Genomic DNA, 26527 nt, shown 5'->3' on the forward strand with positions numbered 1-26527 from the left:
TACTACAATTGGATGTATTTTTTGAAAAATTTTATTATTCCAAATTAGTTCCAAAATAATTATAAAAATTTAAAAACAATCTGTATTTTAAGCATCGTACTGCACATGAAATTTTTTACTTTGATCACAGATAAATTTAATCTTAAATAACGAGTTATAATAAACTCTGGAAATATTGTCAGAGCAAATAAAGCAATATGTATCACAACTAATTTGAAAATATTGACAAAAACTGAGATTATTGAATAACATTTGTCGATGGATTTGACGAAATTTTGTTTGTATAACCTCGAAAAAAATTTTAGTGCAAAACATTACAATGCAAAACATTAATATAAAAATTGCATACTTGGTTTGTATATAAATTGATCTTTGTCCTGCTGCCTTTTGAAATTAACTTAAAATAAACTTAAATCTAAATTAAAACTAACGAGCTAAACTGCCTTGACTACATGTCACAGTTGTCATTTACCGTCTGCTTGGCTTTCGATGCTGACCCATACAGCCCCGCGAGACTGACCCATACCGCCTCATAAGCCACTTTTATTTAAATTGGTTACTAACAGTTAGTAGTGGCAAAAAATAATGTGTTAAAGGCATCAAATTTAAGTACACGAGTTCATCTATCGATATCAGTAGTTATAAGTCCCAAAATAATAACTTTTACTACTTTTTTCGCTTAATAAATTTGGTTAAAAATTTTTTTTTTCGGAATGAAAATTTCAATCGTCAATAATAATTTTTTCATTTGATTACCTATGTGATTTTTATTGTCATTCATTATTATTTATTCAAATGTATTACAAAAAAAAAAAATTGAAACTTTAGGTCACCTAGTTCCGTAAATATAGCCAAGACCCATATTCCCCAGAGACCCATACGGCCCCGGTCTCCCCTACCGTGCGTTCCTTATGCCATAAAATAATCGTTGGCCATAAGAAGCGGTTGATTTGCAGTTTCTCCCGTATGATTTACAAAAAGGGCTATTTTTAAAAGCTGTTGAGATTTTAAACTCCCAAAAAATAAATATTTGAAAAAATTTTTTTTCTCTTATTTTACAACTTTATTACCAGAGCAACAAAGTCCTGGAGCTTAATCTCTACATTTTTTATTGCCACAAAAAATACAAATATATTTTCTACTTATTTGAAAACTTGAATTTAGATCTTTAAAGATTTAAGAGATTACTGTGAGGGTAAAATGAAAAGCCGATCTCTCACGTAATGGATTCTTTACTTGGCGATTTTGGCTGTTCCAATCTTGATAAATTTTCTGCGTCAGTTTCTTGACGCCTAAGATTGTATTCATTAGATATATTCAAAGTTTTCTTTCCAATATACCCTTTTGCGACTATTGGCATGCTTACGACTTTTGTGACCCTTAAAGGCTATTTTCTGTCAATTTTTTTAAGTTCTAATACATTTGTTGGCAAGGTAGTTCGACGTTCGATTACCCTAAAAAAGACCGGCGAGCTTCTTCGGTAAACTCTTTCTTGACTAAAGTTTACAGCAGTTGAGACTGCCTGAGTACCTCAGGGTGACCTTCTCTGGCCTGCTGTTGAAGACCCAGACTGATTGGGAGAAAAATTACAAAGTCCGAAGCTTTGGGGCTAGTTGTAGTGCTCTTTCCTAACGTCTCCTGACATAACGTCGAAGACGTTGGTTTCTAAAGCACTTTTTTTTTTGCAGACTCAGTTGCTTTCATGATCTAAGGTGGAGAGATTAGTAGAGAGTGGTTCGTGATGCTTGCCCGTTGGAGACTCCCGTTGGCTCAAACTTTTTTCCCTTCATAGCTGTTAGGTTCGCCCAGTGCAGACCTTGGAGAGGATCAGTGATTCCTGGTTAAATGCTTAGAGTCGAGAGGGTAATATAGGGTTGTCGGTCATCGGGTCTCTTAGCCTTGCGACGAACAACTCTGCTCGTGACGTCTGCCAGTTAATAACTGACTTGATTTAATAGTGGCCGGCTTTACATAGTCTTTTATAGTTGACAAATCGTCTCCAGAAATTGAAGTAAAAATGTATTTGTTGGCAAGGTCATCTAAACTTAGGTGGCCCTTAAAAGAACCGATGAGATTAATGGTTAAGTAGGAAACGTAAATGCTTACATTGGCCCTGAAAAGGGCCAGTGGTACAATTTCCAGTCATTCCTTATTATTATTTTTGATGATGGAGAGCCAGCTGCGGGTAGCTTGACTCTTACCCTCGGAGTCTCTAATGTGGACGGAGACCTTACATGAGGGAGGTACGCCACTGATCAAAAAATATCTCGTCTTTGGGTTGTTCCCCGGATCACCAACTGATCATCGTTAGTCGGGGAAATGTGGGGATGCCGTTGGGGACACGACCACTGAGAAGGAAGCTGTTATGGCTGCGCATGCCCCTCAGGGCTATTTTCCCTGGCTTACATTTGGAGTATAAAATTCTCTGACGGCACCAGGCCAGATTGTCGTACGGCCATATAACTCTGAAGGGTTGGAGCAGGATATGCTGTAACTAGACACGTCTCATGGTACTTCACCGGAGACGTCATCGGTTGGAATGAATTTTTTATTGGTTGCACTCGTCAATGCAGGAGGTTCAAGGTGATAGAAGACCTAGATCACTTGCCTATTGGAGAAGAGCGTCGTCGGTAACCGGGGTACCCAGCTTCACGACGATCATCTACATTCTCGATACAGCTCCATAAATTGCTGGTATACGAATGCAGAAATTTCTGCGACGCTCCGGCCTATTATAACCATACTTATTCAATTCTGTTGCAGGTAGCTTCGATTTTATGTCGACGCCACCTAGCGGATCCTACTGAACTAAAGTGAAAAGCTAGCGTATTTTTGCTTAACTTTGAGCTTATTTATTGCTATTGTTATTAAATTTTTCAAGATAAAAACCATACTAAAACCATTTAGGAAGTGTCAAGAATCAGTATGCAAAATCTCAGCAAAATCGGTTCAGTTGTTTTTGCAGTTAGCGGTTACAACGGTTTTAGCGACTTTGCTTTGTGTATTAGTAAGATATATATATATATATATATATATATATATATAGATGTATGTATATAAATGGACTACATTAAGTTCACTATTCTGATACATTTTATCAGTGTACCACATCATACGCAAGAATTCCAGCAAAACGAGGCTGGCTTAATTATAGGCACGTAAATGAAGGGCTAGGCTGCAGGTCATGCAAAACAAAGGCTGATGGACGTACACAGACGGACATGAGAGGAAAAAAAGAAAACGGAAGAGAGAAAAAAACGTGGGAAAAAAGGCAGAGTTTATGTTCATACTTACATATAGTGTATGATAATGAGAACATAAAGAAGGATAGTATCGTAAAAATAACGTAGTGAAAAGGGTGTACTTATATGCTCGTTTGTTTTTTTTTCTAGCCATAAATGTAGGGGAGATGTACTGCACTATACAAATTTGTGAAGAAATTTATACAGAAGAAAAGTCTAGACTTGCATCTTTTAGTTAAACAAAAAATTAAACCATTTTGTGTGTACCATCATGAGATCTTGATCTACTCTTTAAGATGGAATACAACCATAATACTGGCTGGTGGTGATGGTTATGACGTTATTAAAGGATAAGAGCTTAGACTGAGAAGGTCATTTAAAAGAGCGTGAAAGAGAAAAGAGAGAGAGCATAGATGAGAGAAAGTAGGAATAAAAAGACAGATTAGGAGATGCGGCGTGCCATGGAAAAAAATCTACAGTATGCTTGCCTACGTGCACACTAAGTTGCTATTTGAAACTATTTGAACGTATTTTGAATCTAAGTGTTATTTAAATTAATACATGCTTGCAGAATTATGAACATTTTAAATTTTTAAACGGAAAAATAGTACATTACGTCACGAGGCAGGGAAGTAATACATTCCTGTCCGCGTGTATATTGCCACCCAAGGTGAAGCCGAGGGTGTCAAATACGTGGACGGTGATGTGCTATTTTCCTGCCAAGTGACGTATACGATTTTTCTTTATACCTGGCGGGAAGTTCGCGACCCAAAAAAAGTTATTTGTTGCTTGATTTAATATAAAATCAACACGCAGTCATTCCGTCGTTCATTGTGAACGCTTATGCGTTTGTTGATCTAGGGGCTCTATGGAAGTAAAGAGCAAGCGAGATAGAAAACAATATATATTGACTCCGGTACTGTATGCAGCAGCCACTCTCGTAGAAGTCGTTCAATTATATATAAAACTCAATTACACACAAAATTTATGTTAAAATCTTTTATACCGGCACTATGGAAATTATATTAGTATATAAATGTACTTGAAAACAAAACAGACCTATAGGTATGCCACCAAATACATAAGCTACTGAGCTTTATTCATATAGTCACAGAATCGCCTTCAGTACTCAGACGTACAGAGACTGAGTACTGAATTATTGTCAGTTGCTGAGGATAACACTACTCATTGGCTAAAACCATTAATTTTACACTCTGCAATCTACATATTCGCACGGTATAAGTATTGAGGTTATGATCCGAGTGTTTTGGTTTTTGTCAGCTGAGTATAGTACATTGTCGACTATAGCTATATACACATGAGCAGCTGACGACTGACATGAGAAAGTACACTAGGAGAGAGCTGCGCAGTACGTTAGTGTGCAACAAAAAATTCCCGTCCTGGTCATAAATACATAACTTCCCAGCCTGAAATTAGGACGGGAATGCAAACTTCCCGTCAGGGTATGATGAAATAGTATATTGCGTACGAGTTTGCAAAGGCTTCGATTTACAAACCGAGAGGTTTACGGCACGAGCCAAAGGCGAGGGCCGTAACGAGGTTCGTAAAGAAGCCTTTTCGAACGAGTTTCGTATACTATTTTTCCGCCTGAGAACCGAAAATTAAGCGGCGAAGGTGCTATTTTGAGGTTAGAAGGCGGAAAAAAACATTTCAAGGCCAAAAGATGCACAACACACTGTCACCTACATTAGAGGTGGCTTCAGCCCTTCAAAAACCACCCGTCAAAAGTCTATAAAATTTTGTGATTATACGCCAAACTCATTGGCAATCAATAAATACTGCGGTCACCGATATAATTTTAAAAAAATTGCTACCGAAAAACCACTACTTTATTATGTATTGACTGTTACTGCGGAAGTAGGTACACGATAGACCTTAAATAATATAATTTGTATACAATCTGTTTTTTGTAAGAATCTATTGGTATTGTGAAAACGATATATTGACTACTAAGATTCTGAAAGTTACAATACTTATACTTAAAGATATGACTAACACAAATAGTTTGTAAGAAATCTTATTTTTTAATAAAATAATTAAATGCTCCGTAGGTGGCCCTTGCTTGTTACGATACCTAACGCCTAAGCCACTTGAATGTATCATAAAGGTAGATATACTTCTGACATTAATACTCGCTAATAATGTAGAGATAAATTGTAGGTAGGTACATGTAGTATAAGTTCTGTGTATTTCAGGACGTACTCGATTACACATGCATATGCATACAAACCATGTCACTTTGTGTAAATTTCTAAGTGTTAAAATTGTTCCAGAGTTCGTTAATACTTGTACTGTGCTAATTTTACGAATTTCATGCAGTATTGACATATGTTCCATTATAAAGTTTTAGTGTCTTTTAATTAAATGATTCATAGGTCTGTATGTTTGTTGGTCATTTTTTTACAACAAAACCTAGCTTTAAGCAATTTCTATTAAATTTGATACCTTATTTAATACAAATCTGTAGATTTCTATGGTTAAGAGCGTAGGTCTTCTTTTTTTTCAAAATTAGTATATTTGTATAAAACAGCCAGTCAGTGAGGTTAGAACCTTACAAATTTAATAAAGATTATTTATTTAAAAAAAAAAAAGTTTTGAAAAAAAAAACAGGAAAATAAAACACCTATTTATAGATATCTTCTAAGATCAGTCATACCAGGCTAAAACAAAACATCCATCGTAATATGTATATGTATATATCCCACATTGTGTTCCACTCTTGTATACGTCTTAGAAAGTATATGCTTTTTGGTCAATACAATAATACTTACAGTTATTTTAAATTTAAAAATTAGAGACTTAAGGTGCCTGTGCATTGGCGTCTTAAGGAAGCTTCAGCGGGGGGAGTTAAGAGGTCGTAGGTAGTTTAATTGATAGATCAGAGCCCGCTGATTTCAGCGGTGTCTTTAGTTATCCCTCTTACCGTGAAAAATTTCGAGATATTTTTTTTTCTAATTTTCGCATCATACTTAACCTCTTGCGGAGCAATGTGAAAATCTCATAATTTTCTAACCATAATCGAGGATTTACTTATTAGAACAGTAACTGACTTGTATAAAAAATTCTCAGCTTTCAGATGGCACCTTGCAAAACATAGGTAACCTTGGAAAAATTCGAGATATTCAGTCAAGAATTGATCAAGTCGGTGGATTAGTATACAGTTATACATATGCACTGCAAATCGAAGTGTATATAATTTCAACCCACATAAGTGTGTAATATTCTGTAACACTTTTTACTCACTTTTATGTGGGTGATTTTACACATTATACATAAAATATGTTAATACAACGCTTTTTAATATTCAAACTTTCTTCATTTAATTATTTTTTGGCAGTTTCACTCTAGAAATATTCATTTATTAATGGTGTACATGTTTGAGTATCGCGCCTAAATCATCCAAGATGGCTCCCGTTTAGCCTAAAAATCGAGCTAAAAATCTGATTAATTGCTGGCTATTCAGCACACCTTTGGATTTTTGCATCATGTCACAAAGTCTTAACAGCCTGTCTTTCGCTAGTGATTGAATTCAAACTTATGTTAACTGAAAACCCATATAATTTGTTTTAAATAAACAAATTGACGCTGTATTTATAATCAATTCATGTAACGTTGTTGCATTATAACATTGAAAACTCTTGAAGGCGTCAAATAAGATTTTTTTATAATTTACGTTCCTTTTATACTTTTGGCAACATAACTTCTCTTTTTATGGGTTAAGCTCCAACGAAAATTTTTTTAGTTTTGGTGGCTGAATATCTTTTCAATGTTATGACGCAATCACATTACATAGTTTTATTATAAACAGGATGCCCATTATCTTGCTTAAAATAAATTATATTAGTATTCGGTGTACGTCAGTTTGAATTGAATCACCCGCCATCATAGGTTTGGCTAAAGACTTAAAACGACCATGTACAGAAACCCTTCAAGATAGCTTAAGATTTTTTAACAATAAAGATCAAGGAAGAAAAAGGCAAATGCATGGGTACAAAGAAAAATAAAAAGTTTCAAAGATAAGAAGAAGTGTGAGAGAGCAGGAGAGAGCCAAGAGTTGCGAAGAAAGCGTATATGAACAGAATGAAGGGGGGTAAAAAGAGCAAGAGAAAATGAGAAAAAAGTGACTTTTTCGATTCACCTTCTTTTCGTTCTTCAGTAAGTAATAGAACCTTACACTAGAGTGGTAAAGGAAGCAGTTTGGCTCCAAGGGGGGGAGGGGGTTAAACCTATTTTCGGTAAGAAAACGTTTGGTCGGCTGCTACTGCTCCTACCCTTTCTAATGCCCTTCGTTACGCCGGATAATATGTGAATCCTATATAATAGGTTTGTCCTCGAAAAAAAATTATGGCGACGTTAAACATATATTTATTCTATATGGTAGTTCAATTGAAGGGCCGTTTGCAATTACATGCTTAGCGCTCGAAACGGAATATAAGTTCACGACCTAGGGGACGATTTTCCAAAGTCTATGAATCGGTGAAAAAAAATACAAGCTATTGAAAAATGACAACCCACATCTTTTTTGTATTTACAACTTTTAACAACAAGTCATTCTTTTTGAGATAAAAAATGAAAACCCTTTTTTTCAAACACCTAGATTCAATAACTTTTTAAAACATAAATCGCCGTATCTCAGTTATTTATGCTCAAAACCATCCGAAACTTGGCATGAATACGTAGAATACTTTAGCGCTTCTGATGAAATAATCAGAGTTTGGGAAACTAACCACAATAAATAAATATTTTATAAAAAAAGGCAGTGCACTTTGTACCTAACTTGCAAACTTCAACGAAAAGAAGTGTGCGGGGAAGTTTCAGCTTAGCAAGACGTTCAGTGACAAAGTTGTTCCTCTAGGTTGAAAGAAGTTTTGTACAAATTTTTAGATCAATCCGTTCAGAAGGAGTCGATATACTGTTATTTTAGTATAGATGCAATATGTAAACAATGCCAGCGCTGCGCTGCCCCAGCTGCCACGCACCCTAACCTAATATTGCGTATACATTATTATAAACTAATATGCACTGATGGGAATAACTATGATGCTGAAACCGTATTATAATATTCAATGACATAATGTATTGAATACTTATATATATATATATATATATATATATGCATGTATATATATTTTGTGAGAAAACCTTAACAATTTTTTCCATCTCGACGAAAGAGCTATTTTAAATCAAACTAGGGATTAAAGATAGTTTTATCAGTTAAGTAATTCATTACCAAATCATTTGCAAACATGTACCATAACTCGTACATAAGTGTTCGTTCTTGTGACAACTAAAAACTGTATATTGAATAGTATAACATTTGACATATAAATATTTGAATACGCGTATGGTAAAGAAGTCTTTGACATATTATATTCTAATCGCTATGGAAAGTATTAAAAGATACGTGGAATAAAATATTTAATTATTTATGTATACAATAAAAAAGTCATTGAAAAGTGAGGTTCAAGTCAAGGTTGGAAACAATGTTCAATTAAAGTGACAATTATGTTGAAAAATTCGTCCGATATAACTAAAAACAAACTTTTCACAAAGAACGTTAAAATTTTTTCAGAAATCATAGAGTTTTATTTCTCATTAACATGGTTCAGTAATCAAATAATTACCCCGTTTCGACACTTTTTAGCCTTGCGTCTCTGCCATTCATCCTCATTTCTTGTTCTCTTTCGACTTCTTGGTGGATTGTTCCTTTCCATGTTTGATTTGATAGCTCAACTTATTACTTTAATACACTTTTCACTTCGTATTATGAAATCGAGGGATATCGTGAAACACGTCGTAGGTAAATAAACCGAAAATACAGGTTAGAGAAATGCGAACTTTATATCGGGATGGAGAAAAGTACAGAGACGTCCATTACGGACGAGCGTTCGATTCTATCTGTCTGCGGCGGTGTCTCGCCATCCACACTTCCCTCTCCCTAAGTCCGCACGCCCCAACTGCTCGGGAGAGGGCGCACTCTCACTACGAACTCAACGTCTATACATACATATATAACGCTTTACAATCCAACAACACTATTTTCAAGAAACTGAGAAAGCTGGGTGGTACCAGAGATTAGTAGGGAGATTGCCAGTGCCTATGGTAGAGAGTGTGTCACTTATTTTCCACTGTTTTGAGCGCCCCGTCGCGGCAAATCAGCCAAACTATACGCACGTTTCAGCAGCGGAGGAGAAGACCAAATTTTGCGTACGATAGGTACCTAGTAGAGGGGGAAGGAATATGTGCGTATACACGGGTATAGCTATATATGTTTTGTATTCTAGCTGCCTCGCCTCTCGGCTCCCGGCTCTCGCAGCTCACAGCTCTCGCATGCATGCGTATACTTATATCTATTCCTGATGTGATGTTCCCTCAAAAGCGGTTTTGAATGTTGGACAGTTATTATATGTCCGGTCATATATTACTCATTAAATGTGTATTAAATACTTGTACAGCTAAATACTGAGTTTTCCTCGTATAAAATAAAAAATTGAGTAATAAAAACGTAAGCCCCGATATTTAATGTAACTTCTTGAAACTTGATCTCTATAAAATAATCATTTTTACAACTTGAATAACTTATGTTTTTATAGATTTATAAGAATTTAGCACATTAAAAATATCAGAACAATGTACACACGCTTCACTTTGATTTTTAAGTTTATTCAATAGAGAATGACTTTTCTATAATTCAAATGTCATTCTTCAACACATGTAACTTTTCTAATAAGCATAAGTAATTGTAAAAATATTTAGAAAAATAATAATTCTACTTGTAGGTGAAACTTTAACACAATTATAAATACAAAGAAAAAATAAACTAATACTTAAACTTAAACCCTAGAACTTTACGATAAACATATGTCACTGTAAGTGCTTAAGGAAACAGTGTGTTGGTAGTCGAGGTAGCTAAGTACCGCATCGTGTACTTTTGCTTTGAGCATTCTGGGGTTCAAATCTCGCCCGGAGCAGAATTTTTTTTTTTTTTTTTTTTTTTGATGGTAGTACAAAACTTTTTTTCGATAATAGTATTTAATTTTTATGTATATGTTGCGTAATGACTACGGTTTGTAAATTCATTTCTTGTAGAGTTGGGTGATTTTGTTAGATATTTAAATTTTTTAATAAAAATACAATATCAATAGTGGGGAAAATGCTAATTACCATTTCATCCTTCTTTAGATGGCTATAAAACTATTATTAGTAAAGTTAAAAATCATCCAAAAGTAATTTAATAGTACTAAGTTATTTTACACTATTCTAACAAAATGTTTATGATCTCACTTCGATGAGGATCACACCTTTTACAACCTTATTAATAATTGTGTAAAACTCATTCAAACAATTAATTGAACTATTAGAAACCAGGAAAATTTTTGAAAACACTTTTTATCAAATGATTTCTCATTGCTATTCCAAGTTAAACATGAGTTTATTGATAAAACGCTCAGTTAACTGGAGAGCAAAGTATGGCATCGCTTAACATAAAGGAAACCATGAAAACATTAGTAAAATAAAAGGCAAGGTATTAAATATTGAGGCCTTAAAATTTTTTTTCTTATTTTAGAACTAAATTTTGCCTATTATATAGATATAATTAATGTTGTACAAGTTCTTAGACTAATTTTGATGATTCAGATCAAAAAATTGTACTTAAATCCATACGGCATTTACCAAAAAAATTAAATTTATAGTACCTTATAATTTTTTCAGAGCCATAATTGTTACCACTTATTAATCGTCTATATTTTGTTTAAAAAATTTTGAATCTAATAAAGGGGTAGTCTGAGTATGTCTCATGGTGTATACATGTCATAAAATGTATGTAAAAAAAAGTATTGCGGGAAAACTGGGTTTTTTTTTGTCTATGAGCCCTGCACTAAAAATGCTCTCAAAATTTTACGCTTTGATCAAACTTGTCTGATTGTAAGCCCTTAGCTGAGACACTCAGCCCAAATCTAACAACAAAATTGTGGCCTATTTAGATCACAACTACTTAAGTTAATCTTAAAACTTGATAACATGTATATGCGTCGGCGTTAACAGACAGAGTTCTATTTCTCGTCAAAATTAAGCTTTTTTGTACTGTAATAATACTTTTTTTTGAGTTAATACTCGATTTATCTTCATCTCACAAAAATTCCCATCAATTGATGCATATAATAAGCGTATGTGTATGTGTATGTACACACATCAATATGTTACAAGTCACATTTTAGAACTTCTTGAATCAATTTTAACAAACTTTAAATTTTTTATCTTAAAACTAGTACTACCATTGACAGACGAAATTTGAATTTTACTTATACATTTTTTTAATTTCAATGTAAATATGTTGGTAAGTTTTAATCTCTGAGTACATACCTCTATAATTTTTGTACCTATAATAAGGATTCTGATGATCGGTTCTAGTAAAGCAAAACTTTTTTTATTTTAACATTGACTTTTAGAGGTTCATATATTTTAATAAAAAACAAATTGACCGATCACATTTTAGTTGGTTTTTTTTAGCTTTAGTGCGTATACCAAAACAAAATCATAATCTAAGGTTTATTAGAACCCATCATGAGAATCCTTATTATAGGTACAAAAAATGATAGAGGTATGTACTAATTTTTTTGGTAAATGCCGTATGGATTTAAGTACTATTTTTTGATCTGAATCATCAAAATTAGTCTAAGAACTTGTACAACATTAATTATATCTATATAATAGGCAAAATTTAGTTCTAAAATAAGAAAAAAAATTTTAAGGCCTCAATATTTAATACCTTGCCTTTTATTTTACTAATGTTTTCATGGTTTCCTTTATGTTAAGCGATGCCATACTTTGCTCTCCAGTTAACTGAGCGTTTTATCAATAAACTCATGTTTAACTTGGAATAGCAATGAGAAATCATTTGATAAAAAGTGTTTTCAAAAATTTTCCTGGTTTCTAATAGTTCAATTAATTGTTTGAATGAGTTTTACACAATTATTAATAAGGTTGTAAAAGGTGTGATCCTCATCGAAGTGAGATCATAAACATTTTGTTAGAATAGTGTAAAATAACTTAGTACTATTAAATTACTTTTGGATGATTTTTAACTTTACTAATAATAGTTTTATAGCCATCTAAAGAAGGATGAAATGGTAATTAGCATTTTCCCCACTATTGATATTATATTTTTATTAAAAAATTTAAATATCTAACAAAATTACCCAACTCTACAAGAAATGAATTTACAAACCGTAGTCGTTACGCAACATATACATAAAAATTAAATACTATTATCGAAAAAAAGTTTTGTACTACCATCAAAAAAAAAAAAAAAAAAAAAAAATTCTGCTCCGGGCGAGATTTGAACCCCAGAATGCTCAAAGCAAAAGTACACGATGCGGTACTTAGCTACCTCGACTACCAACACACTGTTTCCTTAAGCACTTACAGTGACATATGTTTATCGTAAAGTTCTAGGGTTTAAGTTTAAGTATTAGTTTATTTTTTCTTTGTATTTATAATTGTGTTAAAGTTTCACCTACAAGTAGAATTATTATTTTTCTAAATATTTTTACAATTACTTATTCTTATTAGAAAAGTTACATGTGTTGAAGAATGACATTTGAATTATAGAAAAGTCATTCTCTATTGAATAAACTTAAAAATCAAAGTGAAGCGTGTGTACATTGTTCTGATATTTTTAATGTGCTAAATTCTTATAAATCTATAAAAACATAAGTTATTCAAGTTGTAAAAATGATTATTTTATAGAGATCAAGTTTCAAGAAGTTACATTAAATATCGGGGCTTACGTTTTTATTACTCAATTTTTTATTTTATACGAGGAAAACTCAGTATTTAGCTGTACAAGTATTTAATACACATTTAATGAGTAATATATGACCGGACATATAATAACTGTCCAACATTCAAAACCGCTTTTGAGGGAACATCACATCAGGAATAGATATAGGTATACGCATGCATGCGAGAGCTGTGAGGTGCGAGAGCCGGGAGCCGAGAGGCGAGGCAGCTCGAATACAAAACATATATAGCTATACCCGTGTATACGCACATATTCCTTTCCCTTCTACTAGGTACCTATCGTACGCACAATTTGGTCTTCTCCTCCGCTGCTGAAACGTGCGTATAGTTTGGCTGATTTGCCGCGACGGGGCGCTTAAAACAGGGGAAAATAAGCGACACACTCTCTACCATAGGCACTGGCAATCTCCCTACTAACCTTATATGTAACATGTTGAAAGAATTACCTCAAATTGCATTTATAAAGAAACGATCTATAGAAATTCCCCACTTATTTTTTTGTAATGGATAACATGAGATACACCTGTGAAATTTTTCAATTGAACTAGTTGTTTTTTTAATAAAATATTAAAAAGAGGTCAAGTATGCATAGAAGGGTATATATAGATATATCCATAAAAAAAGTAAATTCCAGCGTTGCTGCATATATTTGCGCTCCTCTGACCTCTGAACTTTCCCCCCCCCCTAACTGTGATGAATGTCTTTAAGTTTAAAATCACGTTAGTCACAAACGAAAAAATTATGATAGAATAAAACAAAATGAAAATAAATTAATGTATTAGTACCATCTTGTATAAATAAATCATTAATATGAAAAAGATAAAAAAATGTATTTGTTTAAAAATTAAAAAAAACTAATGAAAATTTAATATTCGCTGGTGTTACGTGGGAATTGTGGAGCTTGGGGGTGTAAGAGGATAGAATACACGCAAAAGAAACTTAAACATCCGTTTATTTGTGGATCAAAGCGAGAGCAGTCGCGTTCGTGGTTTTAGGTTTAGAGGCTGATCGGAGAGGGAGAGTGGAAGAGCTAATAACGCTCGGGCCCGCCGCCGAAAGGTGATTATCATACTCTGTATCCGCTGCTCATGCACCGTGAGAGGTGAGTCTTGGGCGCGAACTAACAAAGGATCTCGATACTGTACGTCACACGTCCAAGGCCATGCGGTCATTGTCCTCGATGGCCATATTGGTTTGTGTGTGCGAGTATATTTGTGTTATGTTGTCTGTGAATTCTAAGTTATTTGTGTATACGTAATTGTTTTTGTTTGTGCTGCTCTCTTTACAGTATTATAGTATAATTATATTCTTTGTATGGTTATTATTCATTTAATTTTTTTTTTATTTTTATTTTTATTTTTTTATTTTTTCATTTTATTATCTCTTTTTTTCTAAATCTGTACACATCTTATGTATATTCCTTTTTATTACATCGTCGACCTCAATGATCATCGCAGATTGGTTGTTAACTCAGCCGGTTGTCTTCTGCCTTCTGATCCTACCCACTCGCCCAGTAGCACTTGTACCTCTCGTTCGTTAACTATGGCCCTTTGGGTTGACAAGTCTTGTTGTACCGAGTTGGTGTTTTCGCGGTACCTCTCCCGTCTGCCTGTAATTATTCTCAAACCTTTAAGTATTATTGGACCCCCCCATTTTAAAAATCCAAAAGATCCAGCTGCCACTCCTAGTGCTTTTTCCGCTGCCATCAATGCGTATTCCTTCCAATTTGAGAATTCCTCTTTTGTTTGTACTAACTCGTGTGCCCGTTGGAGTATATCCGCTAGCTTTGTACCTGTTTTCATCCTATCGTCAAGTCCGTGGTCATCAAGTTCCTGTAGTCCGTCTCTTTTTATCACTGCTTCTATTAATTCCAATAACATACCTCCTTCAGTTTCTTTCACCTTTTGTATTATATCCTTTAAGTTTAGATTTGCGCTTTCAAGCTTCATTATGCGATTTTCACGTTTCTCTTGTTCTGGATCCAGTCTTGTATCCGATGCTTGAGCTATACAGTCTCTTGCTGAGCTGACTACCCCAGAATCCACCACCTTCAGTGTCTTGTGTTCGGTGTGTTCACACTGTATGTGAACTTAGTCCTTTCTCGTGGTGGTAAAGGCATGTTGGTTTTTAGCATGGAGACGTGTCCAAAATGTGCTCTTTAACTTGGCCAATATTATCGGACATTCTTCTGGTTTCTTTACTGCAATTCCCAATATGAGACGTATTCACAGGGGTGGTCCTCTTCGACCTCCTGTGTTGGCTCCATTTGTGTGCATATTCGTGTTCTTCCTAGTCTTTTACATAGTTTTATCACCTCTTGCGGTATTGGCGTAAATCTTCTTTCACTAACACTGCTCGCTATGTATTCGTATGTTGGCTGCAAGTATGCCACTAAATCCGTAGTATTTAAGCCTTTTTGTTCCATTGGCAATGATGATATTCTAAGAAGGTCCAAATTTTTCTTCGTAACCAGTGGTATCTGTATGTAATATATTATTCTACCGTTCAATGCCATGGTCGCTATTTCTGAGATTTCTCCAATTTCCTCTTCTGTAGTTGTATTTTTCCTTACTGGGAACTGTAGATCTGGTCTCAGCTGCTCTGCCAAAATTTTTGCTTCCAAAATCGCTTTCAATGACGCATCTGGTGTTTGTGTCGTTCCCCGACTCGATAAGTATATTATGTCCACCGTTGTTCCAAATTTTGTTATAAGTTTCTCGGCTAAGTGTTAAAATTTGCCCACCATTTCTGTAACTCTGTCATAATTGCTAAAGTATTCTGCAAACATTTTTAAATCTTCCTCCGTTATTCTCCCAGCTTTATCTTTAAACGTTTTTATATCTTGAAGTATCGTTCATGGTTTCCATATGTTATGACTCTAATTTGTTCCGTTAAGTACTTAGTTTTTTCCATTGTGTTAGTCGGGATCGCCTCTATTAGCTTTTGTATTTTCTCTTTTTCCGCGTCTGTCACACCCCCCTGGAGCGCTTGCACCGTCTTGATTTGATCACCGATCTTTTGGCCTACTAAGGCTTTTAGGACTTTTTCTGTTGTGAATTCTACTTGTTCTATACATTTGTATTCCTTTTTCACCGTCACCCTGCATTTCCATTTTGCTTGCCTTTTCGCATCTGAAAACGAATTTACCTCCTCGACAACGTCATTCTAATCTACATGCCATATCATTTTCCAAGTTGATGCGATTGCTTAGACTGGGCCCAAGCTCTCCACCAATATTCCAGGGTTTCTTTTAATTTCCTCTATCTCTCCAGGTTGCTGTGTCACCGGCGTAGTTCCAGCCCTGAAACACAAGATTTGTATTCTTTTTTTTGTTTTTGTTTATACAGTTGAATTGCTGCTGATCTCGTAAGTCGTCCGAAGGCCATGCTTACGAGAGAAGTACACTATTTTGGTCTTGTTGCCTCTGACATCTCGTTTTTTATTTGCTTCTTACTCTTATGTGATTTGTTTTTGTTACCCTGCTTTGTTCCTTGAGTTCCCTATTATCTAACAATTGGGTTTTTATAACGCATGCTTTCTTGATTTTATCCACGTGTGTAATTCTTGTTTCATCGCCACGTTTAAGTTTTATATTGTGGTTCTTGTAATTCATTCCTACGATTTCGTATGGTCCTTCGTAGTGATCCTCATATTTCTTTCTCGGCTCTTTAAGAACATAGACCATTTCCCCTTCCATGAAAAATCTTGTGTTTAATTTTTTGTCGTAATAAAATTTGGACCTGTACTTCGCCTGAACTTGATTCATGGCTGCTATTGTCCTTAGCCGCGTCATTATTTTTATTACGTCCTCTACATATTCATCATACGTTTGTTCATTCCTTGTTTTCTTGAAGCTAGATGGGATTCTGGCTGGATAGCTCAGCAGTACTTCTTGAGGCGCTATCTCTGTTGCTGAGTGTTTTGTCGAATTGTAAGCGCACATGCATATGCCCAAATGATCGTCCCAAAAGTCATCTTCATTTACGTACGCCTTTAAATATTCCGTTAATGTATGGTGCATTCGTTCTATTGCGCCGTTACTCTGTGGATGGAAGGCTGTTGTTCCCATTTTGTCTATTTTAAATACTCTTGCGAACTCTTCCAACAGTTTGTTTTGGAAATGTGCACCTCTGTCTGACAGCATTTTTTCTGGGGTGCGCAATTACTCTGTTTAAAAGTGCTTTTGCTGTTTCTAAAGCCGTCGCTCTTTTCACTGGTAAAAGAATTATATATTTCGTGAGCCAGTCCTGAATTGACAATATGTGACTATTGCCATGTGCCGATGGTTTGTTTATCGGGCCATAAAAATCAATTGATATTTTTTCAAATGGCCTAGCTGGTGTATCTGTTACAACTAGAGCCTGTTTTGTTCTTACTCTAACAAGTTTCTTAGATTGGCATGATTCACAACCTAACACGAACTGACGTACGTCCGGTCGCATATTTCGCCAGTAATAATCTTTCACAATTTTGTTGTAAGTCTGCTTCATACCTCTGTGGCCTCCTACCGATGACTCGTGGTATTCTTTAATTACATTAAATCGTTGCTCCACTGGTGGTTGTACTAAATTGTTTAAGTACAACACTGCCGATATTTTTGTGTTTTCGAAGGTGTTTTCAAACTGCTCTACGAAATAGTCCCACTGTGATACGCTCAGTATTGCTAGATCTCGTATAATACCTACTGACGTCAACTTGTTAAACACATGAGCTGTTTTAAAGACGATATGCATTTCTTAATATCGGATTTTAATCCCGCACTATCAAAGTGCTCTTTCACGTATAATTGCATTACTGATACTTTTCTTGCTCTTGATAGAAAGACCTCTCCAACCCTCCTATTTTCTTTATTCATTACTGTTGGATTTATATAACCTCTCTCGTGAAGCGTGTCTATGGCTTATATGTCCGGTATGTTTTCAGTTATTGTACAGAAAGCTAAGTTGTCAATATATCTAAATAGGTGTTCGTTTATTTTCTTAAGCTTTTGAAATGGTGGTATATCATTATCTTCCTCTGGCTTCCAGGATGGTTTTTGTACTGGTAGTCGTGTCCTGCAAGCTCTGTACCTATCTAAACCTGGTATACTTATATTGATTTTGCCATCATCCGTGCTTTCGGCGTTACCATCTTCCCCCATGTTCTCATTAAGTAACTTTTTTCCATTTTTATTATCTCTACTTTCTTTTTCGTGGCTTTCATTGTTTACGTCGTCATCCGATATTTTTGGTGTTTCTTGTTCCGCTATTGGGCTTGGCTCATCCGGTGGTTCCGGTGGAGGTGGTGGCATATCGCGCTTCTTTGGTATTCGTTTTTCTTTTGATTTAAAATCTGACTCATCACTCGTCTCATGATCTGTTTTGTTGTTTTCCTTTGTTTTCTTATTAACTCTACCCTTGATTTTCTGTCTCGTATATGGGAACTCATTTTCTTTCCTTTTCCTCAATGTTGCTTGTCTCGCCTCTCGTACTATCTTACTGTCTTCATCACTTGAATTTTTGTATAATTCATCTATCGATTTATAGCGTTTTTGTCCTTTTTCGCAGAGCGCCTGATAGTGTTCCGGCTCATACCACATGTGCTCGTATTCATCTCTTTTTATTCCTGTGTAGTGATGACACATTGGAGATCCATCTCCATTTACGTAGTGCACACGTGTGTTATTTTTGAACTCCTGAGAAAAGACAAAAATGCACTCTCCTTCCCCAAACTCATAATCCTTCCACAAAATTTTCTTTGTGTTTTCCGGGTCGACGCAGTTTTTAATATGTTCAGAATGCAGTAAAATTTTTCTTAGCTGCTTGGCTGTCAAGTCTAGATCGAACAGTACAATAAAACTATAAAACAAGCAATTACCATCGCCTTTCACATCTACTTAATCCCACTCTTTCCATGGCTCTGCACAATTTCCGTCTGATCCGCGTTTTTGCTCATTAAGTGCATCGTTTGAAATCAATTGGTTCTTTTTGCTTGATTCTTCATCATTCAAATTATCGAACGCCCCAGACATCTCGCCATGATTTAAGGATAACCTTTCTCCCTGATTATCCCACGAAAGATTTGCTCCTTCGCTGCTGGTCTTGCCTTCACTTTTCTCTTCCTCACTTTTATCTTCCGTACTTACTGTTTCCTCTTATTCTTTGTTTTGATCACCTTTTTTACTTAAATCACTGCTGCTATCTTCTACCTCCCATACATCTATTCTGACTCCTAGTTTTCCCTCTACCTCTCTTTTTCTGATGTCGACAAAAACTTTTTTTTTGAGTCTATCTGTCTTTTCTTGTAACATGCTGGTAAGGTCGTTAAGCTTTTTTGGATTTTTTTCTGCAAAATAGTTAGACTCTTTTTGCCTTTCTTGTCGTAGATTTTCTGATTTTGCTTCTTCGCCGGACATTCGATCCTCTGAAGTACTACGAATTTTTGAGCTTCTCTCCTTACTGTTGTCTCTCTCTTTCCCATGCTCTGATTCGTTCAAGCATATTCCAATTTCCTCCAAATTATTGCGTTTAACTTCTGGTCTTTTTTCTCAATTCACTATTATATTTTCTTCAGTCTGCGTGTTTTTTACAGAAGTGACATAAAAATTCTGTCTAATTCTGTTTAGAGTGTCGAGCTGCCTTTGTCTTTTCTTCCTTTGCTTTTGCCTTGTTTGGTGGTCTTTGATGACATAAGGTATGCTCGTTTTTTGTACCCCTTCTATCCAGCCCTTCTCTTTCTTCATGTGCCCCAATTTATTCTTTAGTGGCCCCCGTGATAAGATTTTTTCTTCAATTTGTTGTTTCTCCTCAGCTTCTTCCTCCAAACACAATTCTACTTCAGTCTTTTTTCTCCTGGGTTTTTTATGTGATGAATCTAAATCTGATTCCACTACTACCTTCTTTAGCTTACCGTCGATCCGTATTTTTGATTTTACCCTAGTTTTGAATATACGCGCTGGTGGGCCATCACTCACAACACCCTCTTCCTTCTCTTGTTCATCTGCCATTTAATATAGTTCTACTCGCGGTAGTTCTGGGTTCTTTTCGCCCTCTTTTACGACTGGATTTCTTGAAAGATCATTTGGTTCGTTGTTTGAGATACCTGGGCGATAAATGATGTCGAAATCATAACCACGCAACTCTGCCTTTAATCTGTTAAACCGAATGTCAGGTTTTTTTGACGTGTTAAAATGTTTCAACGGCTCGTGATCCGTAACCACCGTGAACTTCCTGCCATACAGATAAGGTCTAAACTATTCCTTTGCAAAAACTACTGCTAGCAACTCCTTATCATACGTTGGATATCTAAGTTCACTACCCTTGAGGCACCGTGACGCATATTCACATGGTCTATCCTTACCTATCTTTCCCTGACTAAGGATTGCCCCGATGGCATAATCCGATGCATCTGTTGTTACAATGAACGGTTTAATTAAGTCCGGTGCTGTTAATACAGGTTCCGAACATAGCGCATCCATTAGTTTTTTAAAGGCCTCTTCCTCTTTTTCACCCCATTTAAACTCCGTATTCTTCTTTGTCATTGTAGAGAGTGGTCGTGCCTTCTTTGCATAATCTTTTGTGAATTTTCTGTTATATCCTGCGAATCCAAAAAACTGCTTAATTTCCCTTGTATTTGTCGGTCTTGGATATTCTTTTGCGGCTTCGATCTTCTTCGGGTCCGTCTTTATCTTACTATTTTCAACCACGTGGCCAAAGACTTTTGATTCTTTCTTTAAAAACTGAAATTTTTTTGGCTCTATGATCATGTTTGCTTTTGCCAGTCTCTCTATCAATTTTTTTAAGCGTTTCTCGTGTTCTTCGAGAGTTGTTGCGAACACCATGATGTCATCTGTGTATACTTCAATTTCTCGCCCTCGTAGGTCGGCTAGAGCTAACGTTATCGCCCTCAAAAATGTATTTGGTGACTCTGAGCACCCGATTGGCATACGTTTATATTGATAATGCCCGTTGGGTCTCGAGAATGCAGTTTTATGCGCGTCCTCTTCTTGAACTTTAATCTGGTGGAATCCACTCTTTAAATTAACTACTGTGATGTACTACGCGGCCGCTAAGTGCTCCAATATGTCACTTAGAAAGGGTAGTGGGTAACAGCTTCCAACAATTATTTCGCTCAGCTGTTTGAAATCCGTGACTAGTCACCACCTCTTCTCGCCGTTTTGTCCTGACGGTTTAGGCACTATCCATAGATATGAGTTATATGGGGATATTGACGGTTCTATAATATTCAAATCCATCAATTTTTGAATTTCTCTCCTGATGTTTTCCTTCACCGCGGGCGGGTATCTATATCTTCTGACCACGACTGGCTGATTTGTTGTAGTCTCTATTTTGTGTTTAATTAAATGAGTTGTTTTTAACGGTTCCCCGTCCAACCCAAACACAAACGAATTCATCGATATTAATTTTCTTACGTGCTGTAACTCTTCTTCATTACAGCCCTCAGTGTCGATAAGTGTCATAATTTTTTCAATTCTTTCTTCGACACTTTTTATATCGCAGTCTTTTTCCGCATACATGTTCTTCCTCGAATAAGCCCAAAAATGCAGTTTTTTCTTCTCTGGCGCCGTCCCCAACGTTGCCAGTTATTTCCCTTTTCTTCACTTCTTCGCACTCTATTAGATCCACTTCCGGTACTATAATTCTCCTTCTTTTGTTTGAAAAATTCATGCATTCCGCATATATTTTACTTTTATTATTAGTGCCATAAAAGTCTCCAAAATGCACATGTTCTCCCACATCTTGAAGTGGCACAAATTCAACTTGAATCTTTCCGAATTCTTCCTTGACTTTTGCATGTATAACCTGTCTGGATCTCGCTGCTATCTCAAAATATTTTGCCGTCTTCAGTGGGGTTTCCACACCACCTAGGCTAAGTGTATTTGTTTTTGCGCTTACCTCGCCATTGTATTTTTTAAACATATCCCATCTAAGGGTTCCGTCTACTTCGATCGTAAAATCCTGTGGGACTACATGAAAAGTGCACTTCATACCGTGGATCATTGCGTCCACCGTGCCTTTTGTTTCACGTTCTCCATGAGTTACTCCAATTATTTTTACTTTTACATTCTCAGTCAATGGCGAGTTTTCTTTTATATAATCTTCTTTTAGTATCAAGATCTCAGCACCCATGTCAGCATAGAAATCTGATCTTTTATTTCGGGAATCCTCACTCTCTAGCATTACTGTTGGCGGTCTGCGTCCTACTGCTGCATAATTAATTAGCACTGTCGTGACTTCTTTCTTTCCCTCTTTTTCCATCGATATATTTTTATCTTTAAAATTTTTCTTATATTTGGCTCGATTTATTGACGAGTATTAACTTTGTTTTTGTTTATCTCCTTTCCCCACACCTTCAACTGCATAGGTTTTTCTTCTTTCTCTCTAATTTCTCCATCATTTACTGTTCGTCCTTTACAATACGTAGCCACTTTTTCCCGATGCTTGATGTTGGGGGAGTACTCTAAGCATCGTTCTAAAAATTCGGCTTCTGTTTACTAGAGGTATTACCCTGTCTGGGTCCAGCCTCCCTCGCGTCCTGTATCCCGTTAGTATGTCTAGGCTCATAACGCTCGTTATTTCTTTAGCCATAATTATTTCGGCTATCATCCCTACCATTGTCTCTTCGGCCGTAATTTCTGCCATTCGGCTTATAATATCCATCATTACTATTGTTATTGTTATTATTTTCGCGATAAGCATACCTTTTTTCGAAATCTCTCCCATATCTGCTGTAGTTGTATTTATTCCCCGCCTGAGCCATATTATTATATCTGTAATCTCCGAGTCTTCCACTATCATTATACGATCTTTCACCTCTTCTTTCTTCACCCCTATCCTGGTACTTTGTATAGTACGGTGCTCTGGTCTCCTCGCCGCCACCTTTCTTCACTAGCAGCCCCTTTTCTATGTCGTGTCACAATGAACGACACTCTTCTGCTGTGTGCCCAATTCGGCCGCAATAGTTACACTTATCTAGAATACACGTGAAAGAAACTTATATATCCGTTTATTCGTGGATCAAAGTGAGAGCAGTCGCGTGCATGGTGTTAGGTTTAGAGGCTGATCGGAGAGGGAGAGCGGGAGAGCTGATAACGCTCGGGCCCGCCGCCGAAAGGTGATCATCATACTCTGTATCCGCTGCTCATGCGCCGTGAGAGGTGAGTCTTGGGCGCGAACTTACAAAGGCTCTAGATACTGTACGTCACACTGGTACACAGAAAAGCAACTTTTAATTAATACTTTTTACTAACCACAGTATACAAATGAGAAATAGATAGTGTTCTTAGTTAGTGTAATGAAGATTGTTGGTTCGATTCCTAGAGAAATTTTTTTTTTTTTTTTTTTTTTTTTAAAAGAACTTGTTGTAGAATAAGGAATTAAAAATTAATAAATATATGCCAAATCCAAGTTAACGTCAGCAACACCCTGCAACTACATATTCAGCCATCGCGATGAAAGAATGACAGAGCATTGCTCTGTTTGATATAACAAACAATTTTTTATTCTTACATGAAAACTTTATCAGTTCTTAAGTTAGAGATTTGTTAAGGAATCCTTATCTGTGCTATTATAAGATAAAAAAATTTTTAGTTCACAAGAATATTATAATCAGCCGCAACAAATGTTTACATGTAAGCACAAAACCGTTGCTCGTTAGCTGACGAGTTATTGAACCGTCATTCAGATCACTGACAGTTAAATAAATAATAAAAAAGTTGTAGTGAAGGTAGAAAGTAATTTTCTATGACTATTTACAGCATGCTTTGGACATAATAAAGTTTTTATCTTAAAATAGCTAAGATGAAGATTTTTCAGAAAATCACTAAAATAGCCCTAAAGTCTTCTTTTAAAAAAAAAAAATTCTCTATGATAACAAATAGAGCAATTCTGTGTTATTTTTCAATCTAGATGACTTATCATTAAGCTGCGAAGTAGTGCTGATCGTTGCTGATGTCAACTTGCACGTACATGAAGATAAATTTTGTTCAATAGGAGTACGCCTAGTTGTGTTGCTGAAGTTCAATACATAACTGAACTTCTATTGTATGGGCAATGCGTGCCTGCACCTAACTCAAATTTTGTACGCATAGTAAATACAGCGCAGCAATAAACAGTGAAAGTTCGAAGAAGGGGGCTGTTTGGATCATCCGAGTCCAAACGCTTGAGCTCGCAATCATGAATGTAAAATATATCTATATATGTATATATATATTTTATTTATATTATAGTGCTCTACGCCCGGCTCCTTTTTTAATAAGGGCACCACTATGGGCACTTAGCACTTGGGAAAAGGACAAGGAAAGGAATGGGAGGCCTCCCATTACTGGAAGGGGGGCAGGGGGAAATTAAGCAATTTTTGCTGCGAGAAGGTCGCCTAAACCCTCCTCGAAGAGAATTGCGTGGCGAAAAAGCACACGTGAAAAATCACAGAGGTACTTGCCCGAAAAGTCGCACTGGCCGAGATCTATATCTGGCATATATGATAATATTGATAAATCATCGATTCAAGAATAAAGCAGAAAAATATTGGCTATATTATTTTTTATTTTTCTGTAAGATGTTGCATCGCATCCCTTGGAAAATGAAAATGTCAGCAAAAGACTTTGTGTGGCTACTGCTGTCTCAAAAGAAACTGTAATGGCTGGCTGCATTCCAGCTGGTGCAGCACATTTTTCACCTCTGCTCACGGAGTTCAAATATTTTAAGAAGAAATAGAAAGGTAGAGATAGAGAGAGAGTAATTTGCGTGGGGAAGGGGTTGGAGGTTGGAGTGGATGGATGAGGTTGGAACGCGATATGTGATGCGAAATAATTCAACGAGAGTAAGAAAGTTATAAAAATTACCTTTTTTTCAAAACACCACCTGGATCAGAAGGAAGTCTCATTTTTTTTATGGGGATGTAAATATATAACGGTGAATAGATGCACATGTGTAAATGAGTTATTGGAAAAATAGTTCACAATACTGCATTACACCCAAGAACACACACATATGTATAGCACCCACGAAATTGGAATAGAAAAAACTACCTCTGTGCGAAGTTTAATAGTTTATCTTATTCTTGCTTTCTGCTATTGCCTGTTTTTTAATTTTTTTGAATAACTGATGCACTGCCATTTTCAGGTAGAAAGCTATTGTGTTCATTCACACAATGGGAAAATTTTATTAATGGTATCGTACATATTTTCCTTTCTTTCCAGTATTATTATTTTCTTTATAAATTTTGCATTTTGTCAAATGTCATTCTGAAAAAAAGATAAGAGTTTTGTTGAAGTGTTTTTCAAATTATGTGTGCCCTTAAAATAAGAATAGCTATTTAGAGTATCTCTTAAGCTATTTACATAAATTTTATTTTCCTTAACATTTTCACAAAAAAATTGGGTCAGGTTATACTGACATCCTAAATGTAACAACTATCTATTCGCTGTATGCAAGTTGTTATAGGAGGTAAAATAAAGCGACATCAGAGCTCCTGGTAAGAAAAAGGTGCAGATTTGCCAGAAATTTGAGGACTCAACTCAACGCAATATTGATTTTACTTTTTTGAGCTTTTCAACCACTTTGAGTAATGAGATATAGTAATAAAGATAACTATCATGAACGCGAGCTTCACAGTTATTTTTTCAAACAGAAATTAAAGTTAATAGTGCTCCATTTATGTAATAGTTACCTTAACGAAGCCAGCGAAAAGGAAAGTAAGCAAGGAAAAGGCCTGATTGTCGAGGCGCTCGAAAAAAACAAATAAAAAATTATGGTGAAACATTAACGATAAGCAATACCTATGTTCTTAAAATCTTTTGCCATCTGTTTTTGTGGCATTATAAACATGACGATTGCGTATAGGACAATTTTTCTCACTAGTTTTGACGGACTTAGAGGGAAAACTATTATTCTTAATTAACTCTTTGACTTTTATCATTGAATTCAATGATAGAATTCAATTTAAACTGTCACAGAATGTATTCTCCGTATAATTTCTCTGCACATCTATATGTAGTTATCAATTTGGAATGACAAAATAGTATTTACTCAATAACAGTTTGACGCAAAAGTAGGAATAACAAAGGCATGGAGAGAGGTAATGTCTAAAAGTTTAGTATCTAGAGTTTTACTTTGAGCTGAGCAAGCAGCAAAAGTAAAGAGTTGTTGAGTGAGAAAATCTTTGCCCATTTTTTACTTTATTTTCTTTGATGGGTGCAGGTAATTAGAGAAGATCGTTAAATGCAAAATGAAATTTATAAGCTGCTATTGGCCTCTCTCAATTCAAGAGGAATCTACCGCTTTCTCCTGAATGGCTTTCTCTTCCTTGAATAGCAAAAGCTGTGGCACAGCAAACGATAAGGCGAGAAAGAAAATTGCTCGCTTTACCGTCGTTATCGCCAACGAACACCTCATCATTACTACTGAGTAAAGCAAAAGAATAGAATATCGCTCTGGACTTTGAGTCATCTTCACACAGAG

At 35.7% G+C, this 26527-nt stretch overlaps 1 protein-coding gene across 4 annotated transcripts in view; it reads left to right on the plus strand.

Annotated features, from left to right (window-relative positions):
- kek5 (leucine-rich repeat, immunoglobulin-like domain-containing kekkon 5 protein) overlaps nt 1-26527 on the plus strand; it is an 884967-nt gene that overhangs the window by 546555 nt on the left and 311885 nt on the right. The window lies entirely within an intron of this gene.

Source organism: Copidosoma floridanum, unplaced genomic scaffold, assembly GCF_036245765.1.
Source record: "Copidosoma floridanum isolate Cflo_tuat_1 unplaced genomic scaffold, Cflo_Japanese_pri ptg000030l, whole genome shotgun sequence".
Classification (NCBI taxonomy): Eukaryota; Metazoa; Arthropoda; class Insecta; order Hymenoptera; family Encyrtidae; genus Copidosoma; species Copidosoma floridanum.